Genomic DNA, 23531 nt, shown 5'->3' with positions numbered 1-23531 from the left:
CCTGGTGAGTCTGAACCTCTTCATCACTTGTCAGACCAGACAGCTTGAGTGTATTGTACTTGCTCCTGCGGGTACCTAAAGCCTAATTCTACCAGTTCTTTTGTGAGTTAAATAGGAGATAACCACTCAAAAACCTTTTATTTCTTCCCTCAGGCGGGGAATAGGTAGGCTGTTTTCTTCTACGGCTCCTGTCTGACTTAGTTGTAGCTTCAGAGATACTAAATAACTTGGATGGTGTTCCAGGAAGAGCTTTAGGTAGAGGGAACAAACTCCCTTGGCTCATTTGCCACTCAACAGGATTACAGCCCCCCCAGTACACAAGAAGTTTGTGTCTCCGCTTGACCCAGGCCAACTTCCTAGGTCCCAGCTGAGGAATGTGTGGGGCACGTGTGGGGCACCTGACATAGCCCTCCTCTTCAGCCTCGTCTTCCCTCCCATGAAGGGGGCTTGCAGACCTGCACACGCTTCCTTCCCCACGTCGGCCCTGCAGAAACATCTGGCAAACTTCTCTTCTGCCACACACGTTCTTTCCCTCTACTCTTTCTAACCTCTTTAATTTGTTATTTTTCTAGAGCAGCTTGCAACAGCTTTTGGCCCAAGTTTTTATAACAAGACTTTTGCTTAGGATAGGGCTGGAGGATGCTGTTAACTCCTTATCATCTGAGGACAAATCTTTAAATTTGGCATTGACAGTATACACTTTTTTTCTTTTAGTGCCTCTTTTTTTATAATGACGTGTGTGTGTGTAACTGTCCTGTGCCCCCATTAACTTTTATTTTGCTATTTGATTCCCATTAGGAAACTTCTGGAGCCCTAAAGCATAAGTATTTATACAATTCATAGGAAAGAACTTTGAAAGAATCCATGTCTGCTTAGGTTGGTATTTTGTACCATTTGAAAGCACTGTTTCCCATCTGGGGACCTGAATGGCAGTGTTCTGGAGAGCACATTGCTGTTAAAAGCTCTAATGGAGGATATTTTAATTTCTGTGAACAAATCAACCAGTAAAACAGTTATTTAAATATTTTCTTTGCCTGTCTAATGAGTTTTGTGATTGTTAGTGGAGATCAGGCAAATAGGCTTTAGTCCCTTGTTTGCTTTCTCACATAGTTGGTTTATTACACATACTCCCACCTGCCTTGGCGAGTAGACATTTAAGTAGTTTAAAATTTTTATTCATAGTCATGTAGTATTTGATTTATGTCCATAATGGATTATTGGTTAAAGTCTGGAAACATATGGGACACTAAAGATGAAAAGCAGGTTAATGAACATCATAAAAATGATGATAGTTTTGAAAATTAACTTTAGGATGCTTTTCACTAGATTAGTAAGCTGTATTCATTTGATAAAAATTCTCATATAGCCCATTGAGGTGTGTCTAATATTTTAATAACTAAATGTTAAAAAGAAAAATACAGTGATTATTATATTCAGTTTTGCTTTTAATTTATTGGGAATAAAAGCTATCCTCCATCAAATTTGTTTGCATTTACAAATAGCACCCTGAAATCTCTTGTATCTTGTCATTAAACATTTTTTTAAAAATGTTTACTTATTTTTGAGAGAGAGAGAGAGAGAGAGAGCAAGCATGAGCAGGGGAGGGGCAGAGAGAGAGGGAGACACAGAATCTGAAGCAGGCTCCAGGCTCTGAGCCATCAGCACAGAGCCCCACACAGGGCTCAAACTCATGAACCACAAGATCATGACCTGAGCCAAAGTCAGATGCTTAACTTACTGAGCCACCCAGGTGCCTCTCTCTTATCTTGCCATTTAGAAATAAAACACAGAAGGGGCTAAAATGAAACCACTTAATTTACTTTAACCACTTTAGACAGTTGAAGTGCAAAATGTAAGAATTCTGAATATTAGGTCATGGAAGAACTTTTCGTCTGTTTTTGATACCATATTTAAAAATACTCTTGGCCCCCAACATATATATATATGGTTTACTTTTTTTTTTTAAATGTTTATTTATTATTTTTGAGAGAGAGCACACGCAGGGAAGGGACAGAAAGAGGGGGAGACAGTATCCGAAGCGGGCTCCGGATACAGCTGATACAGTATCAGCACAGAGCCTGACGTGGGGCTTGAACTCACCAGTTGCATGACCTGAGCCGAGGTTGGTGCCCCTGGTTTTACTTTTGAAAAAATTTTTTTTGCATAAGTAAAGACTAGAACAAGTTTTATCACGGTATATTGTAAACGCTATATAGAAAGGTTATACAATACACTTTGTCATGATCTCAATAATATTAGTAATTTAAAATCAAATGTTTTAAACTTATAATTACTTTATCATGTAACATATAAATTACAGATTCGTTTAAAAATTACAGAACAGTTTCTTAAGATTGTATTATTGAGAGGATTTGTACTTTTAGAAGCATTGAGCAAAGCATTCGGCTATTGGAATGTATATCAGGGAGAAGAGCTTTGGGAAGGGAAATGAAACATCTCCCCAGTTTCTGCACCAGGGAGCGACTTTGTGGAAACGTGTACACATTGGCACAGACCGGAGCCAGTTTGGAATGACTTCAGCAGTGTATTGGCCCTGCTTGGTCCCTGTGTTATTGCAGAGTTGACTGTGGTGATGAGTGTCACCTGGCAAGGATGCCAAGCTCTCTACTTCTTTCTGGGGTAAGGATGGTTGGCAGGAGGTAGGAAGTCATTTATGACTCCTTCAGAGGCTGTTCTCTTGGTGTGCTATCTCCTGTGTGGCCACGAGGTTAAAAAACAGTCATTTAGGTGCTCAAAGGAAAGACCTAAGATAGTTCGAAAGAATCTTAGGGAAATGCAGAAATATTACTGTAGCTTGAGTAAGAGAAGCATTCTTAAGATGGCAAAAGTACGAGTATTGCTCATTAAAAAGGGAAAAAAACGATGTGTTTCAACAAAGCTTCCTGTTAAGCGAATATGTTTAAGTGGATTATGGTTCTCCATTTACATCTTTTTTTTTTTTTTTTTTTTTAAATTTTTTTTTTTCAACGTTTATTTATTTTTGGGACAGAGAGAGACAGAGCATGAATGGGGGAGGGGCAGAGAGAGAGGGAGACACAGAATCGGAAACAGGCTCCAGGCTCTGAGCCATCAGCCCAGAGCCCGACGCGGGGCTCGAACTCACAGACCGCGAGATCGTGACCTGGCTGAAGTCGGACGCTTAACCGACTGCGCCACCCAGGCGCCCCACTCCATTTACATCTTTTATGAAACTGGACATGCTGTACTAGGAAAAAAAGGGCCTCTGGATATGATTTGCATTTCTTAAGAATGCAGCAAATCAGTCACCGCATGCTTAAAATAATTATTTTCTTACAGAATTTTAACATGAATGCTAAGAACATTACCAGCAGCTTTAATGTATTAATATTTTACCTAACTTATGCCCACGCAGGCTGTTTTAGACCTAAACTAATGTTTATTTTGTAGCTGATGGTTGAAGTTCTCTTAGGAACTGTTAGCATATCAAAGAGAGCATTGAAGTTGTGCTGTTGTTTGTTTTGGGCTTTAGGAATTCCTGAAAGTTAGTAGCGGAACAGAGAATAGTGGAAGTGGGGTTCCTAGATGGTACATCCAGAATAGAATGTGAGTTTTTTGTGGATGATGGCAGGGCAAGGGAGATGGGGAAAATGAACTTGTGACATCATCATTCTATTTGAAATTCTGCTCGGTGAATTTGCAATTAAAAAAAAAAAAAAATCTGTAGAAAGGGAGGACTTAGGATTTGTTTAAACCCTTGGCTGCTATATAGAATGCTGCATAAGAAGAGAGAAGGAAAAAAATTGAGAGCATTCCTTCCGGTAGTCAGATTCTGAACAAACTTTGGGATAGCCGGAACATTTTCTCACAAAGGTTTCACTTTCCAGAAAGGGGGTGGAAAGTTAGTGAATTACTGGTTTGCAGGCAGTATGATGATGTTAGGCTCTATTAAACAGGAAGTAGATGGCGAGATGAAGCCTTGAAGAATTGCCAGGGTAGAAAAGGTAATTTGTGATTAAAAAAATTTTTTTTAATGTTTATTTTTGAAGGAGAGCGAGACAGAGTGTGAGTGGGGGAGGGGCAGAGAGCGAGGGAGGCACAGAATCCCAAGCAGGCTCCAGATTCTGAGCTATCTGCACAGAGCCCGATGCGGGGCTTGAACTCATGAGCTATGAGATCATGACCTGAGCCTAGGTCAGAATCTTAATTGACAGTCACTTGCTATTTATTTGAAATTTGAGGACCGCATGTATAGGTCTTTAGGTAAAGTAGGTTTATGAGTGCTAAAGTGTAATCTGATGAAGTATGGACATCCATTAGGAGGAGATATAATTTCCACAAATTCTTGTGACATGGTTACTCTTTTTTTTTTTAATTTAAATTTAAAATTTTTAAAATTTTATTTTTTATGTTTTAAAATTTACATCCAAATTAGTTAGCGTATAGTGAAACAGTGATTTCAGGAGTAGATTCCTTAATGCCTCTTCCCCATTTAGCCCATACCCCCTCCCACAACCCCTCCAGTAACCCTCAGTTTGTTCTCCATATTTATGAGTCTCTTCTGTTTTGTCCCCCTCCCTGGTTTTATATTATTTTTGTTTCCCTTCCCTTATGCTCATCTGTTTTGTCTCTTAAAGTCCTCATGTGAGTGAAGTCATATGATATTTGTCTTTCTCTGACTGACTCATTTCACTTAGCATAATACCCTCCAGTTCTATCTATGCAGTTGCAAATGGTCAGATTTCATTCTTTTTGATTGCCAAGTAATACTCCATTGTGTATATATATATATATACACACACACCACATCTTCTTTATCCATTCATCCGTCGATGGACATTTGGGCTCTTTCTGTACTTTGGCTATTGTTGATAGTGCTGCTATAAACACAGGGGTGCGTGTGTCCCTTCAAAACAGCACACTGGTTCCCGTGGATAAATGCCTAGTAGTGCAACTGCTGGGTCGTAGGGTAGTTCTATTTTTAGTTTTTAGAGGAATCTCCGTACTGTTTTCCCAGGTGGCTGCACCAGCTTGCATTCCCAATGGTTACTCTTATTATATTTATTTTACAGGTGAGGAAACTGAGTCACAGGGAAGCTAATGACCAAAGATTTACATATAACAATGGTAGAGCTGGGTTTTGGCACTAGGCAATCTGATTCCAGAGCTGACTTCTTTGCTGCTCTGCTCTGATGTCATGGGTAGAGAAGCACAGGTTCAGAATTAGGTTAACTGAAAGGAACATTGAGGTGATCTGATCCATGCCCCTCATTTTAGAAATAATGAAACTGAGGCTCTTCTAAAGAAATTAAATAGCTTGCTTAAATTACTTACCCTGGAATGGACCAAACACCTGGGTTATTTTCCAGTTTCCTTTTCTCATGCACATCTGGAGGGAGGGGCTTTTCCCTAGGACAAACATAGGACTCTGCCCTCAGAACTCTTCCGCTTCTTTTCAGGGATGCTCAACAGAGCTAGTTTTGAAGTGTCTTTTCCCTTCCCCACCCTTCCCCACCCTCCCCTCTCCTTCCCTCCCTGTCCTTTCTCAAGTGTGCATGTTTTTGAGATTGTCTTTGAGGTCTGAGAAAGGGTAGATTGGAACTTTGAATTTTTGCCATATTTTAGGAAGGTGTATAGGATAGAAGAGAGGTTCCGCTGTCGAACGGCGACCCCAAGTAACAGTGGCTTAAAAAGTTAGAATTTTATTTTTCTCTCCTATACATTTTGGGTAATTTGATGATTCCTTTTTATTGCGACCCAGACTCCTTCTGTCTTATTGCTCTTCATCTCTAGGGTGTTTCCTTTCTGTATATATGGTCCAAAGTGGCTCCCAGCTGTCCTCCAGCCTCTGCTGTGGGGAATGACTCAGAAGCTTCACCCACCTTGTCTGCTTACACATAATTAGCCAGAAGATGGCCATGAGGGTATGAAACTGCGAGTGAGGCTGGAAAAGGTAGTCTTTATTCTTTAAAAAATTTTTTTTAATGTTTATTTATTTTTGAAGGAGAGACAGAGTGAGTGGGGGAGGGGCAGAGAGAGAGGGAGAGAATCCGAAGCAGGCTTCAGGCTCTGAGCTGTCAGCACAGAGCCCGACGCAGGGCTCGAACTCACAAACTGTGAGATCACGACCTGAGTCAGAGTCAGACGCTTAACCAACTGAGCCACCCAGACACCCAAGGTAGTCTTTATTCTGATCGGCCATGTGCCCAACCAAAAATTACCCCTTGTGGTATCCTGTGCTGTGTTAGTTGAAGTTTGTAGTTCTCTTTGGATTCCCAGGTAAGGCTGGATGAGGATATAGCCAAGATTGTAAGTGCTGAAAATTTGGGCATCCCTGAGACACAGGTTCTTTTCAGAATAGAGCTGAGTAGCGCTGGAGTATTTTGGTTATCAATACTTCACTTTGTCACATGTCTGAATTCCTGTTTGGATTTTAGTTATTCCTGATTTAGTAGCATGGGTGAAAAATTGAAAAGATTTGATATTTTCAGTTTATATTCAAACTGCGTAAACAGTATCTGAAGATTTCTCTGCTACTGTAAGGAATGAATAATTTAGTTTGATTTTCCTTTAAACTCAAATAAATAAGATGAAGATTAAACTCACGATAAAGCTATAGTATCTGTTACAGTATCCTGTCATTTGTCATTGCTACTCTGTCTTGAAAGCTTTGTGAAAAGCGATGATTTTGATATTTGTTATTGAGATACAGTTCTTATAAATAGATATTTAAAACCTTTTTGTCTTAGCCAGCGATTGTAGTGTATACATGTACTAAGCAACTTTAAAAAAATGAGAGTTTGGTACATTGAATAATAGCTTTCACTAGAGATGCTTCAGGCCATGAAACCCCAGTGAGAAGTTGTCAGATTCCATTTTAAGGAAGCAAGGCTAAATTTTGATATGTATTTCCTACTAAGTATAAATCTAATCAGAAAGCAAAGAACATTAAATGTTTTATTTTGCTAGTGGCAGCAAAGAATATAATGATAGATATAATATAGTTTAAATTTATAGTTGAAGTTATATTTTCTTTTAGCCTGTGCCTCTGTGGAATAAAATAAATAGGACTCTATGTCTGTTTTGCAGCCAAAATGGACAATTTATAGATTTTCTAGAACATTCCCAAATGTAGTGACTCTGTAGCATTGACTGCTGCATGTAGGAAATGGATCTCCATAGAGCCTTACTATCATTATGTTGCGGGTTATTTGTTGCGTGATGTAGAAAATCCTATCAGTGGTTATCTTTCATTCCTTTTATCTGACTTGCTTAACCTCAGTTGATTGCTTAAGTCAGTGACTAAGAATTTTTCATCAGCTGTCCTTGATAACATATTATCATTCATCATACTAGGACCATTGGTATTATCAATTGAAAAATCTAAATGGAAGACAAAAAATTAAACGCTTCTTGAAACAATGAAGTGCAAAGAGAATATTTTGACTCTAAGGCTCCCCCTACCCCATTTTCTACCTGTATTTAATATGGCCATCAAGTATAATTTTTCTGACACTTTGAATCTCATCATTTTCACTACAAAAGAATTCTTTATCAAATAGCCATCATGTGGCATGCTTCTAGGTAGCACATAAGAAACCATGGTATAAATTCTGCTCCCGCAAACATTATTACAATAATGGTCTCTGATTATACTTTCTTTGAGTAATTTGCCTTTTAAGAATAGTCTATTATAATGGTGTGTAGGCAGGATGGTGTGTGGGGTAAAGGGAAAAAAACAAACAAGTTTTGTTTTCTTGAATCTTGTGGTGGTACTCACTTTTAGACTCTTTAGTCCCATCTGGGTCCTTTTTGGTGTCAGTGGGTTTTTTTTTTTTTTTTTTTTTTTTTTTGGTGGTGTAAGTGAGGTTTGAATGTCTTGTCAGCTAATCTGATATATTTTGTGTATTTGATGTTCATGATTGACTTGATAAAGGTGTTTTTTAAAAACTGGAATTCAAGCATTTTTAAAAAATAACCTTTTAAATGATTAGGGATGTAAAAGTATGTTTTTTGTAAAAAGTACCATTAAGTATAAAGAAAAAGAAAAATGATCCATTCCCCACCAAATTTAAAGATATCATTAATATCAATTTGTGTATATATATATATATATATATATATATATATATATATATATATCATTCTAGACCCTATGTATAGATATATGTATGTATTTCTTTGTGATGGTTTCCTGTGCTCTTTTCAGTTCTAGACGTTTAACTTACAAAACAAAATGATCAAACAGTATGACCAAAAAATATGGTAAGTTTAGGTTCCTGGCTTTCTTGTGAGAATCCTTTCATGGATTAATATTCTTTAAAGCCCATTTCTTAATATTAGCACCATATTTCATAATCTGGCTCTCCTGTTTTACTATTTTGACGATTTTCCTGTTTCTGGATATTGAGTTTGCTTCCTATTTGTCATTGCTTTATATATACAATGTATGCTTTCTCCTTTGTTGTCTAAATCTTTCTCTTTGCTATCAGCCTTCATGTTTCTAATAGTCATTTAAATGGGCCATGAAAATGAATATTTAGACAATACTGGGTCAGCATTAGTTTTACTTTACCCTTCAGTCTCCTCATCATTCATCATAATCTATGACTTTAGCAGTGTTCAAAGAAAAGGAAAGAGATTAAAATTAATTCTTGTTACTGTCAGATTAAATTCACTTATAATAAATACGTGAACCTTGGAGATCAGAAGCTAAAATACTTATGTAGTTGGACCCCGACATCAGGCAAAATCCTAAGTTCTCATGAGAGGCACATCACAATTTTTTTTTCTTTTTCTTGTTTTTCTTTTTTCTTTCTGTTTCAGGCTTCTGTTGAAACTCCAGTTAGTTAACATACAGTGTGATGTTAGTTTCAGGAGTAGAATTCAGGATTCACCACCTACATAGAACTCCCAGTGCTCATCACAACAAGTGAATTCCTTGCTCCTTCCTTATCACCCGTCTGGCCTATCCCCCCACCCACCTTCCCTCCAGCAACCCTCAGTTCCAGGTTTTTTAAATTAAAAAAATTTTTCTTATTATATCTTTTCCGTCCATTGAAAAAAATTGTAAATCATAGCATGTTGACATTCTGAAGAATATATGGCTTAAAATAGTCTCTTGTGAAATACAGTATTGGCTCAAAGAAATGTGATACAATAGTCAAGATTTTAAAAATCAAATGCTGGTGGTTCTTCAGTTGAGTAGAGCTTCATTCTGTTTTTGTAATGATGTTCATCATTGGCCTTAAAATACCTCCATAATTTACTTCATCTTCAAGAAAAACCTCCTTGGTAATTTATTGATAAGAATTTAAGTCACGGAGGGTAAAGTCAGAAAGAGAACACAGGTGTCTTTAAACATGATTCTTTAATTAAAATAGCTTTGCCTTGCTTCTCATTGAGCTCTGTTTTACTGTCCATTTCAGAGAAATTCAATATGATACGCTTCTCTATTTCACAGTTGTATGTGATACACACACACACACACACACACACACACACACACACACACACAATGGTGACTGTAAAATGAAAGTCTTTTTGTGTGTGGCATGTTATACTATTCCTGTTATCTTGCCATGTTTCAGGTGCATATAGATTTAAATCTGAATGTTTCATACAATTCTCTTAAAGATATTTTTATATTATGTGTGTATAATGTCTTATTTTTTACTGTGAAATCCTCTAGGAACTCTATTACAGATAAAATATGTTAAAGTCACTTAAAATGTTAAAACACAGTAAAATTAATTTGGATTCATTTAATTTACAATTTGTCATGAAATTAGAGAAGATTTATATTTACTTCACTAACAGGGTGGTGGGTGGGGTGAAAGAGAGGGAGAATTTGGTAAGAAAATTCCCTGCGAGGACATCTCCAATTACTCAGCAAATTATGTGATGAAACTGTCATGTACATTAGAAATTGCTATTTACAGAGAATAAGTTGATATTCTAATTATTGGTCTTATTAGAATATTTCTAGGGACCTTTACCTGATAACATTTTTTAAAAGACTGGATCCAGTTGCTGAAGGTACTTAAAAATGACATAAATACATTTTTTAAAAGTATCGTGTGTGTTTAGATTATACTCATTCTTGCTGCCTTCCTATAATTTGTGCTAGTTTTTCTATTATATGCTATAGTGAAAGCTAATTTATTTTGGTGTTTATAGAGAAATTATTCCTTACTAAACCTTTCATTTCCTTAATTTCAAGAAAGACTCTCTGTGAATTGTTGTAAGTTAATTTAGACTGAGTAACTTGAAATACCTTCTCATTTTCCTGGAATATAAAAATGATATGGCCTGTTGAACTGTTTGTTCAGTGTTAATTCTGATATTGTCACTTATGAAACACATAGTTTTAATTGGCCAAGAACCATCAGATGTAGATAGTTTTGATGGGAAGTGTGTTATGTTTGGGAAATTGTTTTCTTAAAGGCATTAACCTGAAAACGTCTGTGGGTTCTTAATGAAAACATTAGAATAGTTTGTGGGTAGATGGATATCACCCTGTATCTCCATGTATTCTTGAGGTATCATGACAGTGAGCTGGAGTCTTCAGGCTGTAATTTGAACCCACCTTTCCATTTTTACTAAATTCCTGATGGAACCCTCAACCTTGTAGAACTCATCTTGAGGCATCAGAGGAGAAAAAAATAGACAAGTTGATGATTAGCAGAAAGTGGTTTTGGAAACCTTAAGGAAAATGAAGATGATCTGTATGACTGGGATCTGGCAAATGTGATTTTGGAGAGTATGGGGAGAGAGGAAGCTAGTAACACTTGGGCACCTGGGAGCAGAGATCACATTGGTGGAAGGCATTTTGCAGTTCTTACCAGATTTGTATCTGTGTTTGAAAAATCCATATTGTAGCACACCTGCATAGCTCAGTCAGGAAGTGTCTGACTCTTGATTTCAGCTCAGGTAATGATCTCATGGTTTGTGGGTTCGAGCCTCACATCTGGCTCCATGCTGACAGTGCTTGTGACTCTCACTCTCTCTCTGCCCCTCCCCTGCTCTCTCTCTAAATAAATAAATAAATAAATAAATAAATAAATAAATAAACAAACTAAAAAACCAACCAAACAAACAAAACAAAAAAAGAAAAATCCATATTACTATCAGTGCATTATTTGCGACTATCATTGGTCATATGGACCATAAAGTAGCTAGGTTTCCCGTGTTTTTCTTGTTTCAGAGTGAATATTTAATTTAGTCTAAAGCAGTGGTGGTCAGGGATGAGGCAGTACTGTTTCCAGGTGGGCATTTTAGACATTTGTAAGGGAATCCTGGTGTTCAGTGGTGTGGGCAAGGATCTAGATGTCTTGCAAGGCCTGGGATAGTTCTGTACCTTGAAGAATTGTCCTTTGCCCTCAATTTTCTGGATGACTCATCAGAAATTTATACAGTTGAAAACCTGCCTACTCAGCCCAGAACTTGTTTAACATACAAGCAGAAAGTCTGTTTTGCATGGCTTTAAGATATACTGAATTTTCTAAGAATGCAGCTGCTGTGTAACAATAGTTATATCTATTGCATTTGTGGTGATTTAATATATAAGCTCAAGATTCAGACTATTTTGCTAAGTCTTTTATTTATTTATTTTGAGAGAGAGAGAGTGAGAGCAGGGGAGGAGCAAGAGCAGGAGAGAGAGAATCCCAAGCGGGCTCTGTGCTGACAGCTTGATCTCGTGAACTGTGAGATCGTGACCTGGTTGAAATCAAGAATCGGATGCTTAACCGACTGAGCCACCCAGATGCCCCTCGTTACATCTTCTAGTGTGGTTAGGTTTGAGCATTGACTTAGCGAAAGGTCATTATTTTATTATAAAGTAGTGTCTTTTTATTCTTTTATAAATATAACACGTAGGGTATTATATTGATTACAACTTTTTTTGTGCCAGATTATCATTTATTTTCAGGATAGTAAAGGGACCATTACAAAATGTTTGCTAAAAGAAAGTAGCATTGTTTCTGATAGGGAGAAAAACACTGGTTTGAAGGAAGCACCTGTTTTCATTACTATCTTGGATAGCCCCAGGTATTCCAAAGGGTTTACATCCTGAAACCTGGTGTTAAGCTAACAAAAATGACACGCTACTGAACGAGAAGAAAGGGTTCTACTGCCTTTCTCCGTATAGCACTGGTATTGAGGAAGTTTGTGGATCATTAGGAATATAATCATAATAAATGTTTTTACTATTCTGTTCGGCCTAACTTTACTGTGGGTAATTTATTTTACTTCTCGAAAAAAGGTTAAGTGCATTCTTGGATTTAAATTAAAGACAGGACAAGGGCTTTGGTCTTGAATTCCCTGTGCACGGTCTTGTGTTTTAAAGGTGGTGCAATCAGCCTTGATCTGCTGATGTGCAGCTTCCGCAATGCCTCAGAGTATTATTTTTGCTTTACTAGAGATTATGACTACATTGAAAATCTTTTTTTCTGAATGATAAGTGGAAATTTTTTACTTTAGATGAAGGAAAAAAATAAACAGGGCTATTGATATAATTTTACTTCAAAAAAAAGAGGCCGATCTAATTATCACAATGTGAATTAAATAAAAAAAAAGCTCAGGATATTGCACTATAGCTTAATGAAAAATATAATACCAATGTGTATTATGCTGTCTCACAGTTTTAATATATTTGAAGTACCATAAATAAAATATGAATTAAGCATGGGTGTTAAACCTGACTTGCTTTTTCAAAAACTTCCCAGAAGAGGCCATTGTTCTGTAGTGGTTAGCTAGTGTTAAATACGTCCTTTTTGGCATCTCACACTTAATGGGCTATAAATGAAGTCACTGAAGCCCAAAGGTCTATCTGTGATCTTCTTCTGTTTCTACTGTCTAATAGTGGGCCAGTGTCTAGAAATAGGACTCTGTAGTTTTCTTCCTTCTCAAAAGGGCCATAATTGGGTCAAAATTTTTATTTTCATTCAAAAGAAGAAAAGTCTTCAGATTGGGGTCAGTTGACATTTCCCAGAGCTATAGAAAGTTAGGTGAATTAGAAGGTAGAATTTATTTTCAGACTTTTGAGACTTCTGCTTTTCTTGGGGTTTGATTTCATGCAAAGATAAATTAGAAAGTAATGTTGGTCACAGTTTAAAGAACTAAATATCCTATTTAGTAATTAATTTATTTGTGTATTATTTAAACTTCTTTTATTAGTGATTCATGAATTTTTGGATAAAATACAGTCTTTATTGCCAGAAAGCACACACTTGCTCATAACAGTAGGAACAGGGAAGATTGATTTATGACTCTAAGTGTCAGAGTGGTATTTGACTTTGTATTTACCAAAGGAAATTATTTAGGGAAGGACATTAGTCTTGGTTAAAGCTTTTTAGCACATGAAGTGGGCTTGTCCACTCTGTTTCACTGTTATAAATATACTTTAAAAATTGTGCTGTGAACGTTGCAACAGGGTGGTAATGAGAAGAGTGGACTGGAAGATCATATATAAATTTTAGTTGGTCTTCATTATGATACATTAAACAATCAGATCCTTGTGAGTGATGTGTACATTGTATTCTCCAAATTACTTCTGAGAAACAACAAGCAGCATTCATCAGTCTTTTAACAATTTACAGATTATTCATTATGGTTGCCCTTCAGACATGCACAGATTGCCACTTTTTGTGAAAATCGTCTTTTATTTATAAAATTTCTACCTCGTTCTTGTTTTATTCCTAAACTTTTGAAGAGAGGCCTGCACCTGCTGCCCACCATTGCTCTCTTGCCACTGATTCCCGGTGCCGACACGATCCGAATTCCGTGCACTCCACGGAATGAGAGGTAATTGTTAGCCATGCTTCCAGATCTTCCTCCAGTGCTCACGGTGGACTATAATTCACTGAACCTGGACTGGCCGTGGAGTCTTTCTACACACAGCACTCCAAGCGGCTGCTGCCAGTCGATTGAAATTGGCGCATGAGATGAAGTCTCTTCCTCATTTGTGCACATGGTATCTTGGTTCATTTCTTCCTTCCCATTCCATTTCTTCTTTGTCTCTAACAGTGTTCCTCTTTTATTCCCCTCCTTCCTCTGATGTATTTTTAAGGCCTGTTCCTTAGTCTTCTACTTTTTTCTCTCTACACAGTTTTTTCCAGAATTCACTGAGCTCAGATCTGTAATTGTCATTCCCAAATCAGCATTTCTAGCCAAGTTGCAAATCAAATCTGAATTCCATGTGGTGATTCTACCATTACTTTCAAATGAATTTGTCTGAAATGGAACTCATTATCTTTCTTGCCCAAACAGCTTCTCCTTAATTGACCATCATGGGTATTAGTTTTCTGGCATCTGGTTGCACCTTTGACTTCTTTCTTTCTTCTCTCAGTTACAGAGGATCAGTTTTTTCCACAAAAGTTCTTGTATCTTCCAGCACATCGTTTCTGTCAGTATCCTGAGTTCGGGTCTTCATCACCTCCTGCCCCCCTCCCACCCCCCCACCCCCAAATTTGAGGGACCATCAGGATCACCTGGAGGGCTTGTTCACACACGGATTGCTGGGCCCCACCCCCAGGGTTTTGTGATTTATAGGTCTAGGGTGGGGCTGAAATATTTGCATCTCTATCTGGTGCTGCTGCTGCTTGGGAGGGGAAAGAATTGGGGATGAGGGGATGAAGCTATACTCTGAGAACTACTTATTGCCTTATGATTTTCCCATCCTGTTTATCTGCAAACTTTTGCCAGAATAAACTTCCTGTTACACTCTGTTTCGTTGTGTTATTCCCCTATTTTAACAACTGTTCATGGTGCCCTGTTTCTTAACATTTCGTAACATTTCTTATCCAAACTTCTGCTTGGTTTCCAAGCCACCTCACAATTAAACATAATTTACCTTCTATTTTTTCTTCTTACAAATAAGCTTTATCGCGTTTCCTTTCCGTCTCTAGTGTAGGTACTTGCTCCTGTCCCACCTGCTTCATGAACGTGGGACTCCACGAAGCACTCCATGACTACAGCCAACCTTGGTATGGTTCCTTAATATTAAACCTCAGTAGCACAATTTTACTAACTTAGACTATAATCTATAATAGTAGGGATCGTATGCCTTCATCTCTTCTAAGGCCTAGCATAGGATTAAGTCAATGAGAATTTTTTTTTTTAAAGATTTTTTTTCATGTTTATTTACTTTTGAGAGAGAGAGAGAGAGAGAGAGAGAGAGAGAGAGACAGAGAGAGAGCACAAGCAGGGGAGGGGCAGAGAGAGAGGGAGACGGAATCCGAAGCAGGCTCCAGGCTCTGAGCTGTCAGCACAGAGCCTGATGTGGGGCTTAAACCCATGGACCGTGAGATCATGACCTGAGCTGAAGTCAGACCCCTAACCGACTGAGCCACCCAGGCGTGCCTAGTCAATGAGAATTTACTGCTTAATGAATTGATTGATTCCCTTAGTTTGTGTTATTCCTACAGGTTGCTTGATTTGGAAGAAAATAATTAAACAAAAATAAGTTCATATGGTTAGCCATAGAATGGAATACTAAGGTTAAATATTGAAACTGAAATCCCTAGCCAGCACAGGAAGCTTCCTCTCCTTTATGAGTAATAGAGTGTCAGTAGTGGTGACTCCAGATTTCTGTAAAGGAGCGTCCGGGAGCAGAAACCTGGTGCTGGTGGCAGTGCTGTGGGGAAGTGAGGGGGAAGGGTGGGGAGCTTGTCTTGAATTTCTTTTTTTGAGTAGCAGGTACACTATTTACTTACATTGTATGTGATTTTACAGTGTGTCTGTTTCTTCTTCTTCTTTTTTTTTAATGTTTGTTTACTTTTGAGAGGGAGAGAGAGATCATGAGCAGAGGAGGGGCAGAGAGAGAGGGAGAGAGAGAGAATCCCAAGCAGGCTCTGTACTGTCAGCACAGAGCCCGATGTGGGGCTCGATCTTATGAACTGATTTTGAGCAAAATCTGCAAAAACTAATTGTGGCAAAGCCTGGACTAAACGGGAGCCCCCTTCATTTCCAGTTTGGCCCTCTTTGCATTTCACAGGACTCCCTGGAGAAATGTTTGAGTATGTCCATGCTCAGGACTACCGAAGTGAAATGGAAGCAGGTTTGGGAAGTTTGGGTACTTTATTTGGGGCTGGAGATTTAACGCTGTTTCATTTATAGTTTTATCCCCATGATAAAACACATCCATTTCCGAAACAGAAAAAAATTAAGCTATGCATCAAAAAGCAATACCCAGAGGTAATTATTATTTTTTAATTTAAATTATAGATCTTATTTTCCTTGAGGCTTTGTGAGGTCTTGCAACTATCATTCAGGATATTAAGACATGAAATACTAGATCTATCTGATTCTCAATACTGGTTTTATGAATTATCTACTTAAAAATGTGGAAACTGTAGAATATGACTGATGAGCTTGTCTGTTGCTATACAGCTTCTGTGGCCTGGTATTGATGTGTGTTTTCCCATAGAAAGGAATACAGAGCTGGTTTCCGTGAGTGCTGATTGTGAAGTGAACAATAAAGTGGACATTATTTGCGTATTATCCATTCAAATTAGAAATTCACAAAGGTATATATAAATCCTGATGGAGCAGTAATACTACGAAAGAAGCCCTTAACTTGGTGCTCCTGACGTTTAGGCTGCCAAACTCTTTGTAGCACTGTGCTTTCTGATTCAGTATTTGTGGTTGTAAATGTGCATTAGAGATTTTTCATTCTAACATTGTCATTAACTTTAACATATAGGTAGCCTCAGTTACTCTGCCAGGTACTTCGACAGCATGTTTTTGAAGGCAGCCTTAAAGTACATTATCCTTGGGTGATAGTTAACATAACTGTCAGCTGAACATCATACTTAGTATACCTGTGTGTGCGCGCGTGTGTTTAAATCCGGTTTGTCTGCCAAGTAAATGGTGCTACAGAAGGATAATGGCAAACTGTTACATGTTTCTTTCTAACCTCAGATTTATCCTTGTCATCTTTTGACTCTTCTCCCAATCAAACCCTGCACTTTTTATAAGGAGTGGGACAGGATTTATTCTGCAACCCATGCTGTGAGCCATTTAGTTCTAATGTACTGTGTGCTGTATTTCATTCATTGCATGGATGCTTTCATTATTATATTTAAAACAATCGGTGCTCTTTTTTGTTTATTAATGAATTTGTTGAAATTATAAGATTAATGGATATTTCTTCAGAGCTGAAAATTTAATTTGGTTATGTCTTCTGGTGTAAGCTGTGGCTCAACTATCTCAATCCTGGCAGAGTTTCATTGTTTCTGTAAAATCTGCTTGTGTTATGTGAATATATACATTTATTTCCTTCTGTCAGTAGATCTTCATAGTTTCTTTTCAGTGTTTTTAAACCAGCATATGAAAATAATAGGCTTTGTAAAATCGGACATGACATGTGTGTGCAGATGGTAAAACTGGAAAGAGAAATAGAGGAAAGAAAGAGTCCCGAAGGACCTGACATTTTGCCAGGAGGCAAGCCATCATTTTCATTAAGTAACTTCTAGAGATTGTTTGAGAAATATGGTAACTGGGGAGGGAATTACAGTGTAAGGATGTTGCAAAGAAGATGAAGGGAAAAGGAAAGTCATAGGCGGAAAACGTTACAGGGGACATTGATACGTCCCTTGAGGTTCAGGGAATCCATGTAAATCTTGAATCATAGTTGTAGTTTCAAGTTTTGTGTTTTCATAGATGTGAGGCATTCATAAAATTCTTCCATCTTTTGGAGTCATTTCTGTTTTCCACTCAAGGAACTGTCTTGAGTATAGTGAGTCTCTCTCTTCACCCCTTCCTTCCCGGTCTCCTAGTTTAACCAGTTTCTGAAAACAGGATTTAGACACAAGTCATATCACATAGAAGCAAGTGAGGCATAATGAATTTATGCTACACTTCCTCTGAGTATTAAGACCATGGTATTCTATTCCTAAGAACACTAGGATCTAGAACAAGGTAGGAATCTTGGAGTTTCTTATTTGATCGTGAACCCAAATGAGAAACCTAGATTCTCAGAATTTCTTTAGACTTTAAATTCTCACGGGTGCCTGGGTGGCTCATCTGGTTAAGCGTCTGACTCTTGATTTTGACTCAGGTCATGATCTCACGGTTTGTGAGAATCAAGCCCCACATTGGGCTCTGCGCTGAGTGTGGAGCCTGCTTGGGATTCTCTGTCTTCTCTCTCTCTGCCCCTCCCTGCAACCCCTCGAAATAAATAAATAAGATTTAAGACAAAAAGAATTTAAATTCTTAGAAATTTAGAATGTGGCCAAGAGGAGTAAAAGATTGCTAGGCAGTCAGTAAAGAATTAGTGGACTAATGAAGACATGTGTTTAGAATGTTGTTTACTCAAAACAAGTACAGATTTGTTAGGAATTGTGAGCAGCTTTCAACCATACAAGTATTTATTATTTTCTTTTTCTTTTTTTTAATTTAAAGTCTTAAAAAATTTTTTTTAACATTTTTATTTATTTTTGAGAGAGAGAGAGAGAGAGAGAGACAGAGCATGAGTGGGGGAGGGGCAGAGAGAGAGAGAGAGGGAGACACAGAATCCGAAGCAGGCTCCAGGCTCCGAGCTCTGAGCTGTCAGCACAGAGCCTGACATGGGGCTCGAACCCACAGACTGTGAGATCATGACCTGAGCTGAAGTCAGATGCCCAACTAACTGAGCCACCCAGGCGCTCCTATTGTTTTCAATAATAGTTTTAAATAAAGGATTTAGGGCCAGATTTGCTATATCCAAGCCATTGCAATACTTGACTTTTTCTCACATGTTCTTTGGTCAGTGTTGTATCATCTATAACTAATTGAGAAAATGCCACTATTTGTGTTCATTAAGACACAATTTGCCACTGAGGAAGACATTAACATGTTTTTTGAGAAGATTTTTAAAAGCAAAGCATTCAAGGATGTGAAGAAAATACCCTTTTGTCTTAACACATTTTAAAAGGAAAGTGTCGTATGTATGTAAAGGCTGTGGAACCATACTTACTGAGCTTGAAATAGGTTTGCAGATTTCCATGGCAAATCTGATTTATATGGCTTGAGCATTTCTCTTTTTCACTTTTTCTCATTTCCCAAACTTTTCCCGTCCCTAAAGATCTGCTTGGAAACTCACTGTGCTAATAGGCAAGGTTGGCCTTTCTTGTGCTTCTCTTAAAGTAGTCCATCCTGAAACTCTGACCTTTTAATTTAATAACAGTTTTATTTGAGAAAATGTTCAGATCCTGAGAGCTGAAAAGAGTGTTTTCAGAAAGGCCGTTTTAAATAGTGGTCTCCAAATGGTATATCTTTTTCCCTTCTGTGCTTTGGACCAGACCCATCAGAAGAAATATATTGTTGTTTTCTGTATTCTATTGATTTAAAAACAAATAACATAAAACTTAGATTTGCTCAAAACCCATTACTACACTGGTTTATTTTCCTGCCTGGCTTAGATTTGCTATTTTAGATTTTAAACTCTTTATGCTAGGTCATGTTTTATCTTTTGTTATTTTAAATTCTCACTTGTAGCTAAGGTAATTACTTTTTCAGCTGTGACCTTGGATGTGAGACCCAACATTGCATTTTTTTTTTTTTTTTAAAGAACTGGCTGGGGCATTAGAAAGACAGCTGTGCGTTGGTGTCTTTACTGACCATAAGTGATGTCAGCTAGTTGGTCCCTTGGGCATGTCTTCTTCAATGACCTCTAGGAGATCCTGGCCCTTTGCATTGCTGGTAATTTCTCACTCCCACCTCTTTCCCTTGTGGCCTGCCTGGATGACATCACCAGTTACCTCCATCTCTTTCTCACCTCACCCCTGGCCGGTGGTGGGGTTGACCTGATAGGCAGGATAGTATAGAGAAAGAGGACAAGCCTTGAGGCTACATTTCTTTCTCTGCAATCTCTTCTGCATGGCTGCCTTCCCAGCCACCCAGCTCGTTGCCATTTGGTAATGGAGTCCTTACTGTTCCAGTTTAGGTTTATCACACGATTGTAAGAAGCTCTCTGCAGACTTTGGCTTTTCCCGTGGTAGGAAGCCCCTATATGTAAGAGGCATAAAGCACACTGTGGAAGATATGGAGACTTAGGAAATAGATCCCATTGCTGTATCCTCAGATCTGGGATGCTGAGGTCTCACTGAAGCTTAGTTTTAATTGGTTGAATGAAATTCAGTTGAATTGTGGTTGAGAATTTGATTGCATTTTGCCTGAGACAAATGTTGGCTGTGGTACTTTGAAAAAATCCAGGGGAAGTGGTGTGACTACACATCAGCCTGTGTGTGGATTCTAACTGGTATGTGAAACTTAAGGGTATAGTTTGGGCAGCACTAATCGGATTAAATACTTGTTTCAATTTTTGCTACTAATTAGAGCTACCAGCTGTGAGCAACTTGAAACAATGTAGTGTGATGTTGTTTTGCTTGTTTATGAGAAGTAGCTGACAATGTGAAAATCATCGCCTTGTGGAGTGCATAGCCTAGAACTTCATAGACAGTTGACACCCGTGTAACCCAGCGGGTCCTGTTTTTGGTTGAGGAAGTCAAACCTCGGGTAGGTTATTTGACTGATACAAAGTCTAGCTAATGGAAAAACAGGGACTATTCTGTTTAGACTCTTCGTTGACCTATTATTGTCTAATTTCTCTTGTTGGTGTTTGTATTGTTTTAAACCTTTAATACTAAAAGAATTTAAAGATTTGCCTGAATATAGACAGAATTCTCTGTTCTAGTTCTTTTCTTGATTTTATGTGACCTTTTCAAAGCCTAGACTTGTATCTTTCTCATCTTATGGATGGTGAAGGAGGAGAGAAGCCAAAGGGCAGCATAGTATATAGTTGAAAGGGACCCTGGAGAACATCCATTTGAGAACAACCTTTTGAGGGAAACTGTCCAGAGAGGCTGGTAACTTCCCCTAGGTCCTCCAGATTGTTGATGGCCAAGCTGGGATTAGACTCAACTAGTGTTTACCCTTTCCCTAATTCGTTGTCCATTCTTCTTTTTTTGTATTATATTCTTTTTTCTTTGTAAAGCTTTATTGAGATGGATATACATTTTATTTATACATTCATCAATGGATAGGCATTTAGGTTGTTTTCACTTTTGGGATATTGTCAATAATACTCTGTAAATTTCTTCATGTTCTCAGCAACACTTGTTAATGTTTGTCTTTTTGATTATACTGTGTTTGAATTGGTGTATCATTGTTTTGATGCCTTTCCCTGATGATGAATGCCCTTCAGTCACGTTTCATATGCTTATTGGCCATTGGTATCATCTGTTTTAGAGAAATGCCTATTTCTATCCCTTGCCCATTTTTAATTTTGTTGTCTTTTTGTTTGTGTATTCTGGATACAAGTCTCTTATCAGCTATATGATTTGTCAGTATTATTTCTCATTCTGTCAGTTGTCTTTTCACCTTCTTGATGATGTCCTCTGATGCTCTTGTTGTTTCCTGATAATCTACAACTTAGAGAACACAGGGGCGCCTGGGTGGCTCAGTCAGTTAAGCGTCTGACTTCGGCTCAGGTCATGATCTCATGGCTCCTTGGTTCAAGCCCCACATCGGGCTCTGTGCTGACCGCTCACATTCTTTGTCTCCCTTTCTCTCTGACTCTCCCCTGCTCACACTCTTATCTCCCTTTCAAAAAATAAATAAACATTAAAAAATAAAAAAAAAAAAAAGAGAACACATCCTTATGACCTTTCCCATATCTTCTTTGTTATTGTCCAGTGTCAGCTAAATTTTAAAAAGGCTTTCTATGTCCTGTTGTAATTCACTTTTTTGCATACGCGCTGAGGCAAGGTGCTGATAAGCGTGGAAGATCATCAAAGTGTTGTTGCACAGGAGAGACGGTCCCACCTCATTTCCCACCTAATAGCCTCTACCATTTGAAATACTTCTTAGCTCCTGTAGGTATCCCTAGATTCCCCCCAATTTTTGTGGTGCTTTCTTGGTCATGATTTTGGGTAGTGGATTTCTAGTAAAGAGGAAATGCTCTCTACATATTTCTTATGAAGGCTCTTAAGAAGTATGTCAGATTTGTCTGTTTGATTTGCTATCATAGCTGTAAGAATCTTTACAAAACATATCGTACAACATCTTCCAATTGGAAACACCAGATGTTTCAAATCAAGTCACCAGGTATTTAGAAAGCTCCAGCTGTGTTCTCAGCATTTTTTTTTTTTTACATCTCTCTCCAATTGTTGGCACTTGACGTGGATGACATAGTTTCCAAAAATACGGCTTTAACATTTTTGCTCTCTCCCCCCTTCCCTCAGAGGATGTCCTCCTTCCAGCTCAACCTCAACCTGCTCAAGGAGCTACTCAGCTTCATTAAGGTCCTCGAGTGGATTGCTTCTATCTTTGCTTTTGCCACCTGTGGAGGTTTTAAGGGCAAAACAGAAATTCAAGTGACTTGTCCTAAAGTTAATGAAAATAAAACGATTACAGCTGCTTTTTTGCCTATCCATTCAGGTTGAATGAAGCATTCATTATTTGAGGCAATTCCAGATGCAAACGTGTGTGATGTAAATTGGAAAAATTATGTCCTTACTGGAGATTACCCTTCTTCTGCACAATTCTACGTTACATTTGCAGTCTTTGTCTTCCTGTACTGCTCAGCTGCCCTTCTGCTCCATGTTGGTTATATGAACCTGGGTGGGGATAGTCAAAACCTTCCCATGATTGGCTTCATTGTTACTCTTGTTGCCACTTTTCTGTGGTTGGTGAGCACTTCAGCCTGGGCTAAAGCTCTTACAGATATTAAAGTAGCTACTGGTCACAGTATTGTCAAGGAACTTCAGCCTTGTGACCATCAAGAAGTGACATGTTATTTTGGCTCTGTGGCTAGTATTGGATCCCTAAATGTGTCTGTGATCGTTGGCTTTCTGAATATGATACTTTGGGGAGGAAATGCATGGTTTGTGTACAAGGAGACCAGTTCACACAATCCATCACATACTTCTGCTTCCCACCCCAAGGAGGTATTCCACCTCCTTCTGGAATATAATTAAAGGGAGAAATACACTGTATGAAACATGTCTATACTTTGACCTGTTGCCACCATTTTGAGAAGCATTATTTGTTTCTAATAAAAGTAATGGCTTTTTCAATAAATCGGTGGGTTTAAAATTTTGCTGCTTTTTTATATAAAGCCTGTGCCTTTCCTAGAAATTTAAGATGTAAGTGTATTCTCACATGTAAATTTGAAAATTCAGGGGCCTATTATGAGATGATACACATTTTTAGATGACTGGTTATTTCTTTACTAAGTTGTTTGCCTTCCAGAGTTGTTTACACCTTAAGCCTTAACATATGTCTTCACTCAGAAAAGAGTTACGTTGTCATATCATAATAGGAGGAAAATCTCTATTTGGAATATACACTACTGTAAGTTTGTACAGATCATACATCTAAGACCTGTCTTTAAGAAAGCCTTGATTACATAAATCATATTTAGAAAAAACATTTAGTTCAGAATTTGTATCTGAACATTGTTTATATGTTATGAAAAACTTTTAATTGCAAAGACTGGTTGTATGTTTTATTTCTGGTTTTCTAAGTGACCTACAGTACTTAATAGGTGTACTAAAATTGTTTTGGAAACG

The 23531-nt window shown here is 37.9% G+C and overlaps 1 protein-coding gene and 1 pseudogene across 2 annotated transcripts in view; both read left to right on the top strand.

Annotated features, from left to right (window-relative positions):
- The window catches only part of CHCHD3 (coiled-coil-helix-coiled-coil-helix domain containing 3), a 280779-nt gene that overhangs the window by 35216 nt on the left and 222032 nt on the right, over nucleotides 1-23531 (top strand). The window lies entirely within an intron of this gene.
- Nucleotides 21566-23051, top strand: LOC123606893 (annotated as a pseudogene).

Source organism: Leopardus geoffroyi, chromosome A2, assembly GCF_018350155.1.
Source record: "Leopardus geoffroyi isolate Oge1 chromosome A2, O.geoffroyi_Oge1_pat1.0, whole genome shotgun sequence".
Lineage (NCBI taxonomy): Eukaryota > Metazoa > Chordata > Mammalia > Carnivora > Felidae > Leopardus > Leopardus geoffroyi.
The sequence above is the reverse complement of the archived record's forward strand: the minus strand, read 5'-3'. Positions and strand labels throughout refer to the sequence as shown.